This window comes from Neolamprologus brichardi, chromosome 17 (assembly GCF_056152115.1).
Source record: "Neolamprologus brichardi isolate AB-2024 chromosome 17, ASM5615211v1, whole genome shotgun sequence".
Classification (NCBI taxonomy): domain Eukaryota; kingdom Metazoa; phylum Chordata; class Actinopteri; order Cichliformes; family Cichlidae; genus Neolamprologus; species Neolamprologus brichardi.
This window is the reverse complement of record NC_142120.1, coordinates 13417883-13439888: the sequence shown is the minus strand read 5'-3', so window position 1 is coordinate 13439888 and position 22006 is coordinate 13417883.

Genomic DNA, 22006 nt, shown 5'->3' with positions numbered 1-22006 from the left:
CTTCAGTCAGAGCTTCACTTCATTGAGAGTTCACTAGCCGTGATCAGGAATGGAATCAGTAATAAAACCAGTGACGGCATGAGAGTTAAGTGGAACTGTGTGGAAGATCCTTGAACACTGAAACCTTTGAATCTGCCGATGACTGGAAAACCACTAAAATCTTGGACTTCAAACCTTTACAGGGTACCGTCGAGCTAAATCGACCGTTTTATCTGATTGCTACCATGTTTGTTTTCTTTTTTGATAGCTATTTTACATGTTGACAAGCTATTTTCTGGGTTGTCTGTTTAGGTTCTCAGTTAAGTTCTCAGGTCATGGCAGAACGTCTTTTTGTAAGGCAGGGATAGCATGTCTGTAACTAATTTAATTCACAATGAATCGTGTTCTCTATACATGTAAATATACCTATACTTCTTTTTATGTACCACACAACAGAAGCTTAAAACCAAAAAAGCAAAAAAATGCAACAGAACATACTTTTTCTAAGTCAGATGCGTCATTGCAGGGATAGCATGTCTGTAACTAATTTAATTCACAATGAATCATTTTCTCTGTACCTGTAAACAATCTTTATAACATACATATGACTTATTCCTAATGCACTGAAAACTTCTCTGGCTGACCAGTAAATTTGTGTACGGGGTATAGAAAAAGAACTGAGCAATAGAGTGTTTCAGATATTTTTTTAAAAAGCATTTGATATCTGCTTTAGTCTAAATATTTAAGTTGCGAGTTGGAGCAGAACTTCCCGGGTTTGCAGTTTTAGGAAAATGTGGGTAATAACAATATTTTTATTCAACCCTGTCCCAATAAAACCCTGCTAAACCTGCACATTCACTTTAGCTTACTTCTTAAAACATCCTTAAATCATCCTTTGTTGGTAGAAACTTTCTCTGTCAACAAGAAAAAAAATATTACAGTGAAGAAAATTACAAAGAAAATAACAAAAAAGGACTTTTTTCAGTGGACTTCTTAAAGTCCCTTTTTGTTATTTTCTTTGTAATTTTATAATTTTTATGTTGATATATAAATATATATATATATATATATATATATATATATATATATATATATATATATATATATATATATATAATTTTTTTTACATATATATATATACATATATATATATATATTAAAATTATAAAATTACAAAGAAAATAACAAAAAGGGACTTTTTTCAGTTTTTTTCCCATCTTTTCCTGACAGAAAAGTGGCTAATTTATATGACATATTCCACTAAACAGATTCTTCTTTTTTGCTTTGTTCACTTTTCTTTTCACAAGCACAGCTTGGTTGGATTTATCATCATGCATCAATCTCCCCTTAAACTCAGAGGTCATACCAAGCCGATCCTATAGTTGCTGATGCCTAGTTGTGCAAGATGCAAAAAAGTCCCATAATTTTAGTTGTTGTTGGTAATATATTGAGATGGTACGTATCATAATATGTACTCCACGTTGCTCCTTTGTATTACAGAAATAACATAGTGCAGATGGAAATACTTTGTTTTTGAAGTAGATGATACATTGAGGCAAAAATGGGCAAGTGGGAGGAGAAAACTGGAAAGTGTATTCAGGTCACTTCCAGTAAGTTAACATGGCAGAGCACCAACTGAATTTGACCTTTACCACCCATACTTGCGTTTTTGAAACCAAGTAACTCGTCTACAAAGGAAATAGTTGTGGTTTAATACACATGACTAAAGCATTATTGCATGATTGCAGAGGATTTAAACCTCCCAAAAGATTAGTCATCGCAGACAGGATTCACAGGACTGACCTTTAAAAAGAAATCAGCTATTAAAATAAAATGTTCTGGCCTCCTTTTGTCAGCTTTATATGTGATATCACTTACCTCACTTAGCTCACTTTCAGCCTGCTCTTTGTACATCACTTTTCCCACAGTTTTATATACATTTAATATCATGGTCCTGGGTCTTTGACCCAGTGTTTTGAGTTTTGGGATGTTTTGAGTTTTGTTGCGATCTTGTGATTATTTCTTCTGCATTAAGAGATGATTGAAGTTTATACTTTGTACTCTTTAGTCTTTAGTTAGTTCTTCATAAGTGCCTCTGAGTTTGTTATCTAGATTCCTTTATCATAGTTTCTTGTGTTATAATGTTAGTTTTGTGTCTCAGCTTTGTCTCTGTGTCTTGTCCTCTGCGTCTGCTATGGAACATTACCTCTCTGTCTAACCAGTCGTGTCCCTATTTGGTTTCTTAGTCCTTGTCTCAGTGTTTGTTACTTCCTGTTTTATTTTGATAGGCTCTTGTCTTGTATGAATTCTTAGTTTTGCTTCCCTCGAGGTGTTAGTCAGATTCCATTCAGCTGTGTTCCCCGCTGTTTCCCATCTCCCTAATTACCTGGTGTTTACATATAGTCTTACTCTCCGTTTGTTCTTTGCTGTGTTGTCCCTCTTAGTTGTGTCTCTCTGTGTTCTGTGTTTTTAATCAAGTATTATTGTTTTGTGTTTTGTTAGGGCTTACAATAAAGCTGTTTTTGAGTTTTATGCCTCGACTTCCAAGTCTTGCAGTTGGAAAGCAAATGTTAGTTCCATCAGCCTCAGCTATGCTTTGTGTTGGTTCCAACACAATGTAGTAGTCAATGTTAGCATGCTAAACATCATCACATGTTAGCATATTAGCATACTAAACATCATAACATGTTAGCATATTAGCATACTAAACATCATCACATGTTAGCATATTAGCATACTAAGAGTTCCTGCAACATACTAAAATTTACTTCAATTTGTTTTAAAAAGCTAAAGCTTCACTTAACTTTACCTCTATTAATAGATTAAAATAAATGATCAAAGATCAGTAGGAAAAATTGGCCTTGTCATTTAAATTTGAATATTTCTCTGAAGTATAGAGTCATGAGAAAGTACCCCCACTTTCAATTGTAATGTTTTATGTATCAGGACATAATAAAGATAACATGGTCCTTAGAAGGTCATGTAATTAGTGAAATACAATCTCAGATTGTGCTTTATAAAAGCACAAGTTTTGCTAGTTTGGTCAGTAGCATTCAGGTCTATGGTAGCACAATGCCAAAGAGGAAAGATACCAGTAAAGATCTTAGAGAAGCAATTGTTGCTACAGTAAGAAAGATTATTCATGAGTGGAACACATTCAAGACAGTTGGCAATCTGCCCAGGAGTGGAAATCCCTGCAAATTCAGCCTTGACTCAAGGTCAGCTTGTCCAATGCTCAGAAAAACTGCAAAAAACCCAAGAGCTAAATCATGGACCCTACAGGCCTCTGTTAGCATGTTAATGTTAAAGTTCATGACAATAACATTAGAAGGTTTGGAAGCGTTGCCAGAAGAGAACCCTCTCCTTTAAAAAGAATATGGCAGCACAGGTTAAGTTTGCAAAGTTGCCTTCGACCAAACCACAAGACTTATGGAGCAATGTCCTTTGGACTGATGAGACCAAAGTGGAGATATTTGGCCAGAACGCACCACACCAGTTTTTGCAGAAAATCGAACACAGCACAGGTCATCATAAGGACACTGATTTCAAAACAACAAATCATACAAAAGAATAAGTGAAAAAGAAAATATTTAAGATGTCTCAATGGCCCAGTCAAAGTCCAAATCTTAACCAGATTGAATGAAAGAATAAATGAATGCCTGCAAACCTCAATGAAAGGAAGCAACATAGTAAAGAAGAGGGGACAAAATTGCTCCACAATGATGTGAGCTACTGATGAAGTAATTACTTCAAGTTATTGTTGCTCAGGGTGCTTCTACTTCCTATTGTATCATGTGATCCCCTTAGTTTTTCACACATTTCTGCATTCTTCATTCTTAGATTAGTTTTTGTTGACTACATTATGACAGATTAATACATGATGTAATGTTGTTCATCTGAGGTTGTATTTACCTACTTTTAAAACCTGAAAGAAATCTGTATATATAAATATTTTTTTAATTTTGTTCTCCCATTTAGAACAAAATAAATATCTCTTTTTTTCGTACCTTGATAATATGTAGCTCTCAGTTTCAGATATTATACCAAAGTTACAAAGTTGTGACCCACTGGTGTGTAATTTTCTTCTCTGAAAACAAGATCACACCTGTGTACTCTATGCATACATTTCTTCCTAACTCTACCTGTGGTATCCACATTTTAATTACATTTCATGTAACTACATTTGTGTGTTTTGATTTCAGAAATCCTAAACTACAGAAAGATAATGATTAAACTGCTAAAGACAACTAACAGATGTGCATGATTCTTTCTTTTGCGTCATTTCCAGAGGTTGGAATAACAATAATTTTTCCACTCCTGCCAGCAGCACAAATACATGGACTTCTTTTCTGCTGAGCCAACTCACAATAAATGGATAGTACTTGGCAAGATTGAGAATAAAAACACAGACATGATCTTTGAAAGTATGTTTGGGTAAATTAAACAAGGCATGAAAGTGTTCACATTTACAGCCTTTTACCGTAATCTTGTATTGAATACCTCATAGGGAGGAGACTGCCAGTATGCATTTGGACATTTAACTGAGTAAGGTTGCTATCAACCCTTAATCCCTGTGAAAACATTTCAGGAAGAAACTTTACTGTTGAGATTCTGTGCTTTTAAAAATTCTTCCGTTAGTCTTTGTAACAGAGATCCATGTCTTGCAGTTCTCAATCCATCCTCTGGATGGCTATACTCACCCAGAGATGAGCGGTTTCCCAGTTTGTTTTGACTCTCGGCACAGTGTAAAATTCTTCCTCTGTTATGAATTTCCTTTCGAGCTTTAAATCTTCTATGAAACACAACATCGCAGCATTTAAGGCCTTGAATTTTTAAAGGGTCTTACTTGTGAATTACAATAAACTACATTTCAAACCACTGTGTGGTGTTTTCCAGGTATTTACTGTAGTTAGTTTGAATGTATTTCACCTTAACCTGCTATTGGGATTTTTTTTTACCTTTTATGCACACTATTCTTATGTTATGCTATAAAACAAATCAATTATCTCTGCAAGAGGATATACATTTTAAACAAAAAATTGTAGCAACTATGTAACAACCTAGCAATTTACTATTCCTAGATAAATCTAACTTTTTATACTTATCAGGTCCAACTAATCCCAGCTACATAGAATAAATTTTATCCCAAACCAGAGATCATGTGCCACCAGGTTAACTTTTCTATGGCACTCATTTCGTTTTTTTAACATCTGTGTTAACATCTTTTTGTAACTGTGCAGGTTTAAGAACTAATTTCAGTGTCTAATGTATTGAAATTTAAATCTTTACATGTGACTTTTAGTCTTTATTGAAGGCAAGATTAAAATTGCTTTATGGTTCACTATTGTAAAGACAAGAATAATGCCACACATTTACTTTCCAGGCATTTTCTTCTGTATATGATTATCCAAAGCTACTGATATAAAGAAAAATGTGTATAACAATACAATAAATAAATAAATAAAAAATCCCTATCTACCATCTCTTGCCTGTGGTTACCAATTCAATTTACTCCATTACAACTGAAAGGAGCCAAAGTGCATCCACCAACCTACATCCCTATCATGGATGAGGCACTGCTCTATTTCCCAAGGCTATGTGTGACACACAAATTTAACTGTGAATCTCTAGCTCCAATCAGAAGGTCAGTCAGAGACTTGTTTGGTCATTTAGTAGTTGCAGAGGCCCTTGTGCAAAAGCACGTCACTCCTATTAGTCTTTTTGATACTGTAACAACCCACAAGGCAGGAAGAGTGGATGACTTCATCTGGAATTTGCTGTCGTTGTTCTTTCAGGCTTAAAAATAGAAATAAAATTTAATTCTTGAGCTGGATTCTTAAAAGTCACTGACACACCTTGTGAAACAAGAGTTAGAAATCACAACCCATTCATTCATCAATCCCCAACAGATAAACAAGTGTAGTTTAATATCCTGCACATATGAATATGTTGCTGAAATAACTAATCAAAACGACGCAATGCTTACAGTTTGGACACTGGATTGACAAAAACACAACACAATACTCCATCAAAATTTTATTTCAGCTTTATTTAACAAGGCACAACATTTAACAGGGAACATTCACGTTACTACAAGGAAGCTTCTAGAGGTTTTGAAGGGAAGAGAAAGAGAGAGAAATAGAAAAGTGTCAAAGGAGTAGAAGGGTGCAAAAAGTTGATCACTGCCATAACCATAAGGGACAAGCTCATCAGCATAACATCACTTAACATGTGCTCCTAATTGTAATTGCTCATGATACCGTAAAGAATGCCTCATGCACCCTCGTGTGCTATATGCAGGCAGAAAAAACGCTCCCCAAGCGATGAAGTCACATGGCCAGTGAAGTGCACAGAAAGTGCCTTGGGTTTTGATGTATAAAAAGTACATTGTGAAGGCTTGTGGCATTGGCAGGATAAATAATCATGTTTATGTAACACATAGAACGTCAAAGCCTTGGAGCTACACAACCATTTCCTCTTAGCTTATTTAGTCACTATTTACATCCTGTTAATGCGGTTTCAGGGGTTACATTTTAAAATGTATGTCTCAATGAGAAAATGCCATCCTATTAGTTTTTTCTACGATAGTACACCACTATACGGTAGCATCAAAATATGAGGAAGGCATAGATGCACTTGGAATACACTTAAAGTGTACAAAGGATCAGACAGTCATAAATGCCTTACCCAATCATGTTGTATTTCACTATGCACTTTCATAAACAACTGATTGGGCAGAGATGATACAAAATCATTGAACGTGTACAACACAGTCTACATAGGAATGTATGAAGACAGCACCTGTTGTAAGATTTTTCTAGTAACATCCTGTAAGTGCCGACATATGTAAAAGAAATAATGCATTATTTGCAGTGCATGACAAAGAAAAAGTAAAAGTGTTCCACATTAATGAGACAGATCTAAGTGGGAATTTTTTGGGGTTTTTTGTCAAATCTGACAAAGTAAGATAAGTTGCTACGTGGATTACACTGCCTGGTGTGTCTAAACTGGCACACTATAAGATTTTTCCTAGAAAGAAATTTGATATTAAAGCTCACTTTGGAAAGTGGAGCTTTACCAGACTGATGAATAAAGCTGGTGTCTCTTTCTTGCTGTTTCTTACTGTAATAAGATTCTTTCTGATCTGATTTTTCTCAGGTTGCAGACATGTGTTGTGCCACATCCTGCATTAAGCTTCTAAAATTCTTCCAATTTAAAAAGGTAAGTTCTTCTGTTTCGAACCAATCAAAAGCCACACCTTGCTTAGGTTCTTATAGCAACTCAATACAATAAATATAGAGTGTCCTCATTTCAAAACTCACAGGGAAGATATGCAATGATTTATCAGAAAGAAAAAAGGGTGATTTCTGCTTCAGATGCCAGAATCCAGTGCAGATACTTTTTGGGGTAAGGGCTTCCTGGCTACTGCCTTAGGAACAGCAAGCCCAGACCGCAAAAAGACCCACAAAGGACAGTTTTGATCCTTTGTTCCCTATGAGAATGTCCACAGCATCTAGAGAAAGACAAAAAAAACAAAAAACAAATATGAGAGAAGACTATACGACACGTCTCCCTCAAAAAGTGCAGTTTCTGCATAATAACCAAAAAAATCTTTCTAATTGTTCTTTTAATTGTCTTGGAATATTGTGCAGAAAGCAGAACAACTGTGGGTTTGTGTCCACTAACAATAAACTGTGAATTGGTGATTTTAGACTTGCATTTCAGAAATGACTTTAACACTCCACTGTGTGGATAAGCAAACAGCAGTTAGCAGTTTCAGTCATCATGGTCGGGAAGACCACTGCTCGCACGCTTTCTGTTTAACAAGTCTTGGTCAAAACCCAGACTGACGAAGAAGTGGTTTGGATGTCATGAATTTATAAAACATATGTTCGTGTTTTTAAAGGTGGTTGAGGTAAAAAGCCCTGAATGATGGAAAATGACAAAGAATATGACAAAATGTAGAGTCGATGTCTTCCACATTAGTAAAGCATACAGGGAGATGGAGCTGAAATAAGCCATTCTAGTCTAGCTCTACAATTCTGTATCAGCTTGATCAAATGTTAAACTACTAGCTGAATTTGCCTATTGGTCAGTTCTTAATCTAATCTCTTCTGCTTTGGTAGCAACACAGTGTACGACCAACACTAACATGACTACATTTAAGAGGGTAAGATTCAGTGTGTAACTGGACATTTAATGTATGATTTCTTTTTAAATAGGTAGCTGGAGATCTTGATAGATGCAGAATCCTAAGCATGCAAAGGTTATGGATTTCTGATGAATTCCACTGTGGAAATTTTATACTGCCAGTTTTAGAGTTTAATAGAGTTTAATTTAAAGAAAATTAAGTAGCTACCTTTTTTGTTAATTTTAACATAAACCAGGGGGCCAGGGCGCTCTGGTAAAAAAATACAAGTTCTATATATATCCTCCTCGATAAATAGATAGATAGATAGATAGATAGATAGATAGATAGATAGATAGATAGATAGATAGATAGATAGATAGATAGATAGATAGATAGATAGATAGATAGATAGATAGATAGATAGATAGATAGATAGATAGATAGATAGATACACGCACACACATAAGTTAAAACTATATGTATGTATTTATGTACAACCAGAAGCTTTATATGGCTTTAGAAATGAAACAAAAGGGTTGATTACAAGAATCTTCTTCTAATAACACACAGTCTCTCCCTTATTCCATCAGCAAAAGATCAAAAAGAAGAAGCTCTAAATTTTCCTCAGATGGAGATGACAGGTGGAGAAAGGTTCAATATTATGCAGACTTTAAGTTCAGAATTCCCGATGGCACTGCAAGAGACGAAAAATTAAATGAGCTTTTGACACCACCCCTTCACTTCAGTGCAAGCAGGGCAACGTGGCACCCCAGTGGCTGAAAATTAGGTTGTCATTCACACAGATGTCGCAAGGGACAGGAACTGTAACTGTGGACCTGGCGTGGTCTTTGATGTTCTTGGTGCATTTTCAAAGAGCAACATTGTCACCGCTTAGTGATGATGAAACTGGTGTGCAACCATCTTGTACTCCACTAATTCTTTAGCCCTCTGGCCAAAAAGGACACGGGTCGGCATATTTGCTCGGTTCTGTCACCTGATAAGTCAAGTATTCATTGTTGGCCTTCAGCGCCACATAACTTTTGACTAATCTCAGCTGGACACTAGTGAGCTTACATAGTCCCGTCCTTCAGGGAACAATGGGATCTCTTTTTCCTCAAACTAATCCCACTATCTCCACATTCAAGATCTTCAGCTTTCGATAATCCCGCACATGCCTTTCCAGGAAATGAAAACATTCACGTTTTCCTTATATTTAGAGCAAAAAGTTCAGTGAACATCACTTTCTTTTGAGTTTGGTTTCTCAAAACGAAGGTCAGCGTTTATATAGCCGCCCACTAACAGAATGTCTGAAGTGAACATTGTTATGTAGTCTGATCATAAAGACTACAGTCTAGTTTTGAGAAAAGTTTATTGTTTAACATTACATTTCTGTCACACGCAGAAACAATAATAGCTCTTTTCTATCCCATGTGACTCACAGAAAAATGACCATCACTAATAAATCTCCGATTCAGCTTCAATCAGCTGCAAATGTGTCAAACCTCTCAGACCAAACTACCATAACAAACTATCAAAAAGCTCTAAAAGGTTAAATTAGACAAATAAACCTCAGAGATATAAAAAACCTATATGAAATATAATACAGCAGCCACCATATTATATCAGTATGCCTTACTATGTGAAGACGACAGTGGTAAAAGTAATAATTTAGCTGCATTTTTTTGTACAGTGGTATTCAGGTACACAGGTAGCTGATTTAAATATGCCACACCCTTTTTGAAACTAAGTAACTACCTGCCACCACCTGCTGAAACTCATAACTGCTCCTGCTGAAGGCTACAGATAACATGGTGCAACAGGGCTAATCGCATAAACCTTTTTATATACAGTCTCTTGGTCAAGGTTTGGTTTGATCCTCTGGTTTTCAACATTTACTAACAACAAAATACAATGAAATCCTGTTTCACACCATTTTTGTTTAACACTAGTCTCATGCTGTAGTCAATTTCATTACCTATAAACACAGTGAGACTTTAGTTTGAAAAAGTAAGAAATAATGTAAACACAATATGAACAATTCACACAGCTCAAATCATGCAGACAGCATTGCCAGTTTCATGAATGTAGCAACAATAGTAAGAGTAATAATAATAATAATAATAATAATAATAATAATAATAGTAGTAGTAGTAGTAATAATAATAGTCATAATAATGCATATTCATCAAAGACTATGGGAAATATTTTGAAGATGTGCATGCAATGATCGGTACAGGAAATATACTTGGATGTGCAGCATGAAAAAATGATCTGAAATAAAGATTCACCTCAAATCTAGAAAAAACAAAGAGAAAGTCTATTGAGACAGTCCACACAAGCTAAACTATGAGTCTAACTCCGTAGACCATAAAATTTCACGCTCCAGTAAAGAACAAGTTCATAAAAAGGGGGTGGGGGTGCTTTAAAAACGGCTTTTGTGGTGTGTACTGAGAAGGCACGAACAGCACACGACCACATCTGGACGACAGGGCCTTTGCCTATGGGTGTTACATCAAGCCCAGGGCGGATAGGGACCAGCATACTGGACCATCTGCACACGTAGGCATCTGCCACACTTACCTCACCACATGCGTCATATGTGAGGGGGGGAAAAAGTGTCACAGTTTCTGCTCTTCTCTAAATATATCTTACTTTCTCCCAACTAATCTCATATACGATTGAAAGCGATGGAAGATAGGGCGTTCTGATCGTTTACTTACTTAATGAATGCAACGATGATGGCTTCAGTGGGCTCCATTTATCTCATTTTCGTAGTGTCGGTTGCGCAGGCCCTCAGCCACTTTAGGATCTCCTTCTTAACAAAAGTTGCAGAGGCAAGCCGACCTTTACAGCAAAGAATGACTAGTCCAGTCTTCACAGAAACAACAACAAAACCCCACAGCGCCTAAAAACGATGGGTGAAAGAAGAGCGCTCTCCATGGTCCTGAAATGTACAAGTGATCTGTCCATGGTGCTGAAACCAGCTCTTCCCCGCGTGGTGAACGCCCTGCACCGGAGCTCAATTTGTGGAAAGACTGGAAAGTGGAGTTGGTTAAAAACGAGGCTGAAAAAACCCCACACACACCAAGGATCAAAACTAAAAAAAAAAAAAAAGAAAAAGAAAAAGAAAGAAAGAAAGAAGAAAAGAAAAATAAATTTAAAAAGGCAGGCAAACAAGAGCCAACATGTCGATTTGTAATCTGCGGGACGAACTGATCGTGCATGAACTGGCACTTGTTGCCATAACGCATTTGAAAGCCGGCAAAGTGGGCAATATTTGTATGCGTGCGCGAGCGCGTGCATCGGCGGAAAGGGAATCTTTGCTATTCCGAGCCAAAAAAAGAAGTAACGTTACTTATTCTAGGTTCCACGCGCACGACTGCCCCCCCTTCCCCCCCACCTACACACACACACGCGCGGCTATGAAAAGTAGCCTCTTGGTAAACGACGATCAGCCAGCTCAATTTCTATAGATAGCTCGATCTTAATGAAATTCGCCGGAATCGTTTACATTCACTCTCCAAAACTGATGCAAGATGTTGGGTGACTGGCATTGCAATTAGACCGCTTGCAAGTATCGCATTGATCCTTTTAATGGTGTTTCCAGTGTTTGAAAGATTACGGCCAGTCGTCGGAATTGTAATTATAGATAGTAAAATGTATTTCCTCCCGGTGCACGCTCTCTGTCAGCGGTGAATATGTGCAGAATTGCTGTTGCATCGGAATAGCAGGACTGTAGACAGAGCACGTCCACCGTTGCGGTTAATGATAAAGAATTGCAATCAACTCGGTGGAAGTCAACACGAAGACACTTTTAGTTTAATATCTTTTCCACCACCCCCCCAAGCCAACCCCCCACCTCTCGCTCCTATCATCACACATCAACACGTCTCCCCTCCGGAGGAAGCACCGGCCACTCACGCTTCACCATCAAACTCTAGGGAGGGGGTGGTGGTGGTGTAAATTTCTCAATGGCTCTGTACACAGCAACACAGTCGATAACCACGAAAACAGAACGGCAGGTTGTTGTTTTACTCACTTCAACAATAAGCAAAGAGGATATAATAAAAATAGAATGGGCTCACCAAGTCATCACCGATCCGAGGAAGCGTGCATCATTTTTCTCTCGCCCTCCCGCCCCCCTTCTTTTTTCCCTCCAATAATCCCTGGGAATTTGAACGGCATCCATTGATATGCAGCAGTAGCCCCCCCCCCCCCTCCCTCCATCCTTCCTCCTCCTCCTCCCTCCACCCCCCTCTCGCCCTCCCTCAGTCATTTCTCTCGCCAGACGTCAGTCGCATTGCCTCCCATTCATTTTCGCTCTACATTTATTTTTATTTCTGTGCATTTCTTAATCTTAATCCATTTTGGTCCTCCTCCCTCCTCTCCGGAAAATGCTGCAAAACCTCTAATGGAAGCCACTCAATTCCTCCAGTCTGCTTCTTGCTGGTGACCTGCATTGACGTCATTGCGTCATTAGGTTTCCCCTGGAAACACGGGAGAACCAAAAATAGAAGCACATTAATTCAGACCCCAAGCTGGGGGAGGGAGGAGGTTGGGGTAAGGGGTAGTTGGAAGGGGCTGTTTTCGACGACTATTTCGTTCAAATAATCCATATTCTGACCCTCGCTGGACACACACACACACACACACACACACACACACACACACACACACACACACACCCTTCTCTTGGCTTTCTTGTGGAGTCCCAAGATGAGAAATTAAGATTTTTTTTAATGTATTTGGTCAATGCCCACCTTTAGGAAGCAACGCACTGTTTGCAGCTTTTGTCGCATTTCCAGGACACAATGTGATACACTGGGGTTATTTTCCTTTTTGATACAACCTCTGTTTTTCTGTATAATCTTCTGCAGTGAACCTGAGAAGCTACAATAAGTAAATAAAAGAGGTCTTTACTTCTACATAACGTTAAAAATCCTGTTTGTTTTATATATTTGAGGATTTGAGGATTATATATTTCTGTTTTTGTATTCTACCGGTTTAAATATATTCCTATGCTACATTTGTTTTTATTTGTCTGTTTTTTCCAACTGGTATTTCAATGAGAGATGCCACAAATATTGCTTGAGTGAAAATAACTATTATTATGAACATGAAGATTGTATGTTTGTTTTTCAGTCACATTTACATCACATGGGTAGATGTCCGTATCACAGCAAAAATGGTCAAAATTTAATCTAAAGCTCTGGTGTCAGATCTCTCTAAACGTTTAGAGGTTTATATAGTTTATATAGTTTATTCTACTCTTGGCTCTGTATGATGTCATTGAGAGGGAATATCCCATGAATGACCATTTCTGACACATAGCTCTGGCTGTGAGCACAGCGGCCCCACCCATAAGGGGCAGAAGAAAGAGGGCCTAAAGGGAGGGTGGCCTTAAAGGGGGCTTTTTATGCTCATTTCCAGCTCTGTCTTTTTATTCTTAGGTTGTACTAGAGTAGCTGTGGACAGTTTATCAGTTTATGAAACAATTCATTTTATTTCCAAACTAGTGTTGTTCTAATTCAATGAGCCTAACAAATAGAAGGCAGGTGGGGCTTGTGTACTCAAAGTCAGCTGAAATGATCATATTAAAAACACCCCCTCCCATCCCTTGGCTCTTTATGGGATCATAAAGAGCAAAAGACAGAAAAAAAAACTCCTCTGAAATTGAGCTGAACTTTGGTTTGTAGGGGTTGCTTTTAAGACCCACTGACATAACCCCCAACCATATGTTTTGGTGAGAGCCAACACCAGCAAAGGGAGACCTAAATGTACAGTATATGCAAAACATACATTCACTGGCCACTTTATTAAGTACAGCTTGCTGAATGAACCCGCCTTCATTCTTAATAATATATATATTCAACAATGTACTGGAAATATTTTTGTCCATACTGACATGATAGCATCACATAGTTGCTGCAGATTTGCGGCTGCACATCCATGACAAGAAGCGCTTGTTGCACCACATCCCAACGCTGCTCTATTAGACTGGAATCAGGTGACTGTAGAGGCCATTTGAGTGCAGTGAATTCATTACTATATTCAAGAAACTAGTATTAGATCATCTGAGCTTTGTGACATGCCATATTAATCAGTTGGAAGCTTTCATCAACAGACACTGTATTTAGCAACAATCCTCAGGTAGGCTATGGCATTTAAATGATGCTTAATTTATAATAAGGGGTCCAAAGAAAATATCCTCCACACCATTACACCCCCAGCAGCTGTGTGGGGAAATCAGTAGATCAGTAGTTTCTGAAATATTCAGGCCAGCCCGTATGGCACTAACATTGATTTCATGCTTTGAGCTTTTGCCACGTGATTGGCTTTAGATATTTACCGTAATGGGTAGCTGATGAACACATGCTCACATATCTAACAAAGTAGCTGGTGACTGTAGATGTACAGTAGGTGTGACAAAAAATGAGGAAAATCATAATAACTCAACTTAAATATTGGAGGAGCAAAAATGACTTGATTCAGTGCATGAACTGGACTCCAAATGACCTCTATTTAAAAAAAAAAAAACACATAAAAAACGCACAAAGTCAGAAAAAATGTGAATGAACAAATATTGGTCCCATTAACCATCACTTCTCCCACCATAAGAAAGAAATGTTTAAAGCCCCAAAACCAGAAATGCTTTAACAGTACGACACAAACTCACTAATCTCAAGTCAGGCTGTAAACCTTGAGGTCTGCGGGGATCTGGGTTTTGGTTAGTCATCAAAATTTTGGCGACTCGCTCTGTATGAATGATCCATACAGTAGATCATTTCTTTGACATCTTGTACTCTGAGCCCAGAGCGCTGCTGCTTTTAATTTAAACTTTATAATCAGGATTTTACTTTTAATGTCAGGGAGTCTGGGGGACTGCAAAAAGAACATTGAATATCTTCATATCAGTTTGAGGGTACTCTGTGCGTACTGGAAGATTTAGATTTATTAAAGAGGGAATAAAATTTTGTGATATTCATTCATTGTCCATTCATGCACTCAAGTTCCCTTCTTAATCCATTCACATATCCAGGGCAGCCACCTTGCCAGTGACGCAAGGCGCTCCTCTCATTTAATCGCTTTAGCTATATCTATCTGCTCTGATGTTCGAGATCAAGTGACATGCAGCGCTGCGTGCACCCCTCCCCCCTTTTCAATGCGGACCCACCGTGCACCACCGCTCACATACAGGCACGTGTTCACGTGCACTCTCCAACCTCGTGAGATCTGGCTGCTCCCATGCACACTGGCACATAGGTGGTGATGCTGCATTCATGTTATAGCTTTAATGAAAGAAAAAAAATCACAAAGAAATAATTGAATGCACAAAACAAATTTGTTAAAACATACACTCTAAGACTACAAACAGTGCTAAATGTTTGTACTTTGGCCAAAATCCAAAGCAGTTACAGCCATTATTGCCGAACTCAATGCAACACCCCCCGGAAAAGAAGACAATGCTGTGTTAGTTACTGCTGTCATGCTCTAGTAAATCTTCTTATTTTACAATGTCAAATTAAATGTCTTGATGCGTGCTAAATAATCCAAGTAAAGAAATCCCAGAAATGTTGATTTTGTTCATATGGATGCAGTGTTTTCACTGTGTCATCACTCATTCAAGTGACTTCTTGAGTCTCAGCTGACTGCAGGTTTTCCCGGCCTTATAAAGAAATCACTTGGATGAGTGATGAAATATATTTTCCCACTGGAAAGCAAAATCTACTTTCTGTTGCTGTCCCAAATTACACTTTATTCACACTTGAAGGGGTGTACACAAACCCGGCAAGTCATCATCATAACCCTAAAATGACAACTTTCCTTCAGAACAATTTGGCTGCTGTTATTTAAGCTCATTTGTCCAGTTTTGTCATTCCCAATGCAAAACTGTCATTGTTTGAGATGTGTTTGTCATGTGATTACATAACTTGTCACAAAATTAGACAGAAGACCTAATGATCAAACCTTTACTATTTAGCACTGCCTGATCTCATATGTGGTCAGCAATGTTCCCTCTAATTTTTCATGTGTCTGAGCGAACACACAAACTCCCTGAGCAATCCCTTGGGCCACTGTGAGCAACTTTAGACGTGTGCACTGTGGTCACACCAGCATTGAATCCACCCAGGTTACATGGTTTATTAAAATAATCAAATTACAGCATTTACATTTATGTGTGACTACTTTTAATTAACTGTTCATGACCTGTGTAGTATGTTAACACTATTAGAAGTAAAAAATAATTTGAACTTCAATTTTGAAAACACAACTTTCTTTCTTTTTTAAATTTTTTTTTTATAAAGCTCTGACTTGTATTATGAGTGTGAGTCTGTGGTCTGGGAGACAGTCCTGTAACTCTCTGTCTGCAAAATACAGTATATAAAGACCAATGTTGGCCAATTAATTATATAGTTACTTCTTCAAAAAAGTAACTGAGTTATGCAAACGACAAAGTTTTTTGCAGCTGTTTACCTAAAAATGCAGCCAAGGCGTTTTTTTAAATAAACATTTCAAACTATTTACAGAACAATCAGCTGTTCTGCATCAAATTTGATGCCACACAAATTATTTGTGCCACTCCAAAAATAATTTCTGTCCACTATGAGATAAAGGAGAACAACAGCCTGATACCTGCAGGCCTGACAACAGGAGATGTATCACTCCTGTAACACCTGTAACATTCAGCAGTCGCCTCATTGTTCTGACACACACAACAAAACTATTGACTACACTACACACTAACTACACCAGAACGTCGCAAATCTCTCACATCTCAAAACATCGCTGTCACTCCTAAAACTTCCCCCCTTCCTAAACAACTAAATACCATGTTGCCATATCATTTTTTGATTGGTCGACATGGTACATTTTTCAACGAATAGGAAAGGGTGGGTTTTTTTTTGGTTTTGTTTTTGCTCACAGGCGGAGAGTGCTTTCGAGCGTTTTCCTTATAAAACGTCGTTTTTACCGTTTCTTCCCGCAGTAAATATAAACAACGATAGTATTCAGGAAGAAAACCAAACATTGCATATATCTTTTATCATAACTCTGGTTTTACGTGGCCTATCAACACAATTTAAAAACTGGTATAAAGTCCACAGTTTTTCCGTCAATTGTCCCGTCTGTCCTGCTCACAATGGTTGTGCACGTTGTCATTAACTGGCTTCACTCCTCATCAGCCACGCCGCTGGCTAAAACACCGGTGTCAGCACATAAGCTGACATAAGCTGCGTATATACGAATGTGAATCCATTATTGGCTGGACTATAGGATAAGGTTCTAAAGTTCGTTCTAATCCCATACGGGAGCAGCCAGTCACTTACTGACTAACACTGCAAAACAGAATTGTTAAAGTTTTAATTTTAATTTCAATTCAGGTTAGATTTTTTTTGTGCGCAACGCAGATTTTCTGTGCGCAGAGACTGTGCCAACAGTGCGCAATTGCGCACGCGCGCAGCTTAGAGGGAACATTGGTGGTCAGCTTTTTTTCATAAGATTTCAGCTTGACTTTTCCTTCAAATTAGCCATATAGCCTTTCAAGTAACCCTACCCCATCTCAAATAATGTCATCTTTATTAATAACCACAGATCACAGAAGTAACTAACCCATTATGAAATTGTTACAGTTGTAGCACTGTTGCTTCACAGCAAGAAGGTCCTGGGTCTATATCTACCATCTGGCCAGACTCTTTCTGTGTAGAGTTTGCACATTCTCGTCATGTTTACTGGGTTTTCTCTGGGCACTCCAGCTTCATCCTGCAGTACAAAGACATATAGATAATGAGGTTAGGGTAACTGACGACTCTAAATTGGCTGTAGGTGTGAATGCGAGTGTGAATGGTTGTCTGTCTCTCTGTCCAGGATGTACTTCCCCTACAGCAGCTGAGATAGTCTCCAACTCCCCTGCACCAGTGAATTAGATAAGCAAAAGAGGATGGATGAATGAATTTCATTGCTTATAAATAAAGCTTTAACAAGCCCAAACCCTTCCTGTATTGTGTTTTTTTATGAAAGCTTGTGTTCGATTTACATTTACTTTTGTGTTTTCAAGGTAGGTACTACTCCCCTAGGGCACCTCTTTATTTCTCTATCGTCAAAACAACTAATACAAGTGATTTCTATAAGTTAATACTCATTACCACTTACAGATAAATTGATGCTTTGAACAGCATATCCGTATCCAGTCTCTAGCAAGTCACCATTTTTGTCTTGGATTATTTCCTTATTGGACCTGGACACACATTTGTTTCTTGCTTTGGTCAAATACACTGCTAACACAGTGTTCAAGCTAATCTGCGTTTCTCAATGTCTCCATGTTTCAACCACCCTGTTTTAGCTGTTGTAAAAGCGTCTCCTCTGTACTTCCCTCAGACCATTTTGTGATGGACATCACAGCAATAGGCTTCTGAAACATTTAACCAATTTTATGAGTTAGTCATTCCACCAAGAAGACTGTGATTATTCCACCAGTCTACACTTTAAAGTCACTTCTAACTTTGACTGGCTTTAGATGTAGCGTACCTCTTTCTTTCTTTGATTAGTTTGCCAAACAGTTTCTCAAAGTTTGTTGTGGTATTCCTTTGATCCGGTTTCCTCCTATAAATCCTTCCTTTCTCAAGGTGACCTCTTTAGTGTCAATCCTACACTTGATGGGATTCACATGAACTGAAGCTCTTTCCTCTCAGCAGTGCTACAATTTTCTCTTGACTGTTTCTAAAAGAGATGTGATTAGCTAGACTGTTGAAAAAACCCTAATGGACTGATGCATGATGTTCTCTACTGTGTGGTCATTTTTAATGAATTTGTCCCTGACTGAGGATGCACCAGCGTGAGTAACACAAGATGTGCCCAAATGACTTGATGAAGAGTGATGCAGGTGTGGTGCATGCCTTTCAACACTGGAAACTACATCTGAGAAATATGTTAGTAGATAGATAAGTGGATCAGCAAGTGAGGGACTTTTTATTTTTATTTATTTATTTTTACCCCTGAGTATCCATCCTGCATGGTTCACCTTAACCATGGGCATTGCATTGTAGTTAAAATTATGATTTTTATAAGAATCATAGGCTGTTAAAACAAACTCTATTGGGGTGCAATTAAAATAATTAAGGTAGTCATCACAGTGATGGTGGCACAGTCCTTTATTTAAACTAACTAAATACTAACCTTTTAAGTACAGAGAAAAGAGAAATAATAAAATGTTTTAATATTGTACATTAAATAATTCGCACTAAGTTTAAATTTCATTTTTTTAAACTAAAAGTGTGCTGGGAGTATGTAGTCTCGTATCTTACGTTTGTAACGTAACCCGGATGTGTACGTTTCAAATTAAATTTGTTGTATGCGACTGAAAAACAGGCTCCTGCCAAACAGGCAGAATGACGATAAATTTAACTTCTCACTCTGATTTTTAATCCTTCACAATATATTTACGTTTTATACATAACCATTAAATAATCTTGCTTCAGAAAATGTAAATAAGCATTGTCCACAACCTGACTGGATTCTAATTTAATTGCTTAATTGTGTGATGTACCACACCTGTTGTTTCTCCAGTTCCATTAGCATAAAGTCTACGTAGTGAGCTACTGAGAAAGATTGCAAACAAGGAGTAAATAAAATGGTAAAAATGCTACGAATTAATTCGCGAATAGGTCGTCATGAAACGTTAACTTACACTAGCTTAACCTAACTTTAAATGCTTTTTAAATGGCGTATTTGTCGGTCTTTTAGCTCGCATTGGCTGATGTCAATGCACTAGCTATAAGCTAACGTCACTCCTACCAAAATAAAAGCTTGCTGTAGCTGCATGTTGTGTCATGGAACAATCATTCACTGCAAGTTAGAAATGTTTTGTACGTTTTCGCAGAACAGAGGTCAGTTCAGTATTATGTAAGCGATTGTCACGAATGTTTGCCTTTTTTGTATTTATTTATAATTGTTACGTGACCGGGAGTGTCATACTTCCTTTGCCACGTTGCAAACGTTTCCTTCCTAGTCAGGATGTGTAAATTTCAGGTATGTTAACAGACTTGGCATTAAAGGGTCAGCATTATGGAAAACATAAAGGAAATGTACTATTTACTCTAGCCATACGTGCTACCTTTGTGATATTGTAAAGCTTTGCATTACTCAATGACTAGTATTATACTGTATGTATAGTCATATAGGTTTGTTGTACATTTAAAGATGCAATATGGGAGAGCAACATGGTACCATAGTAAATTGTTTCCATGGTCTTGAATTTATCTTTAGAACTATGGTATGTGGACTTTCAACAGGCCTAAAATTGGTTTGCAGGTATGTTTTTCTACCCTAGGCTGGCCTCAGATGTAGTACATGGCAATTGAAAACCTCAATTCTGATGTTCATATTGAAACAACACAATGGATTGGGAAGCCTGTAGTGCTTGCTGTGGTCTGTGAAGCTAATTTATATATATATATTTGCAGTTTTCATATAATCATTATGAAATGCATAGCTTTTTCCTCTTGAACTTTTTTTTTTTCTTTCGAATTCCTTGAGTTTCCTGTGTGTGAACAGGATAACCAGTTGGTGGTACATGTGTTAAGCAGGTGTTTTCCTAGCTCAGAATGAGCCTTTGGGGAGTGACTACCCATGTAAGCACAATTGGTTTGCATGTAGTTAAGACAAACACTCAGTGTTACTTTAACTAACACTGTTTTATTTATTTTTAAGTTTTTGGCCATTTGCTAAACAAAACTGAATTAAAAAGCCTGGGTAAATTAAAAGCCAAATTAGAAAAAAAATTAAAAATATCAAAGTCCTGGTAATTTTCCTTTCATGAAAGGACGAAACAATATTACATCAGCAGAACACTGATATGGGTTGATATCAACCTAGTTGATTGTGTTTGGCATATTATATGTCCGTTTATTGATAGCAGGGTCACATCAATTTTGCACTCGATGTTAATGTGATGAGCTTTACAACTTTAAAATGGTTCAGTTGTTTTTATGATTTTCTTTGTGGAGTAAACGACACATTGTTATTGTTACCGTAAACAACAGTTTTGGCTCAGAAATTGTGTTTCACTGGCGTTACTCGAGAATTCACTTCATAACTGAACCTAGAATGATAGATTGAGCTTATTAAATATAAACATTTACATGTAAATCCCAAAGCCTATAATTAATCAAGGAAATGAGAGCTTGTCCTTAGTGCTCTGACGAAACCCCAACAGATTGTGTTTAACCAACGTGGTGAATTAGGTGTTAAACCATCAGATTTATGCTTATAATGTTAAACCTCTATAAACCCATTTTATACGGTACTTGTAATTCTGTCACACGTAATATTTCCTAGTCTCCTAATTCCCACAGTGACACTCTATGTACATTAAATGGATATTAGCAGATAAAAGTTTCTCACCCATTTAGACAGGCCATATTAGAGCTGCAAGATGAAAACACCAGTTGGCTAACTGCAATTTTTTTTCTCACCTCACCCCATTACCTCAGTCAATATCTAATCATCCTCTTCCTCCTCCTGATGTTTCTATTGATTCTCCAGACAAGTTTTACCATGCTCCTTAGCATGTGTATTAATGATCTACTGCTTTCTTTCTTTGTCTGTTTCACATGAAAACATCTGCCGTGCTGCTGGGTCAAAGGCACTTTGAAAGGGGTAAGTATTCGTGTGTGTGTATGCCAGCGTGTGGGAGAGTGTACAGTTCAAAGGGGCTTAAATATCGAGCAGAATTTGGTGAAAACGTGAGAGGAGTGAGGCCAGCAGTGCAAAAGTGCCAGAAATTGTAGCGTATTCTACAAATCTAGACCCCTGGGTGTCTGATCAAAATAAGGAAGAAAGCTATTTGCTACAACCAGATTGCCAAATTGTAGTTGCTTCACTGCAGCCGCTGCCCTAAAG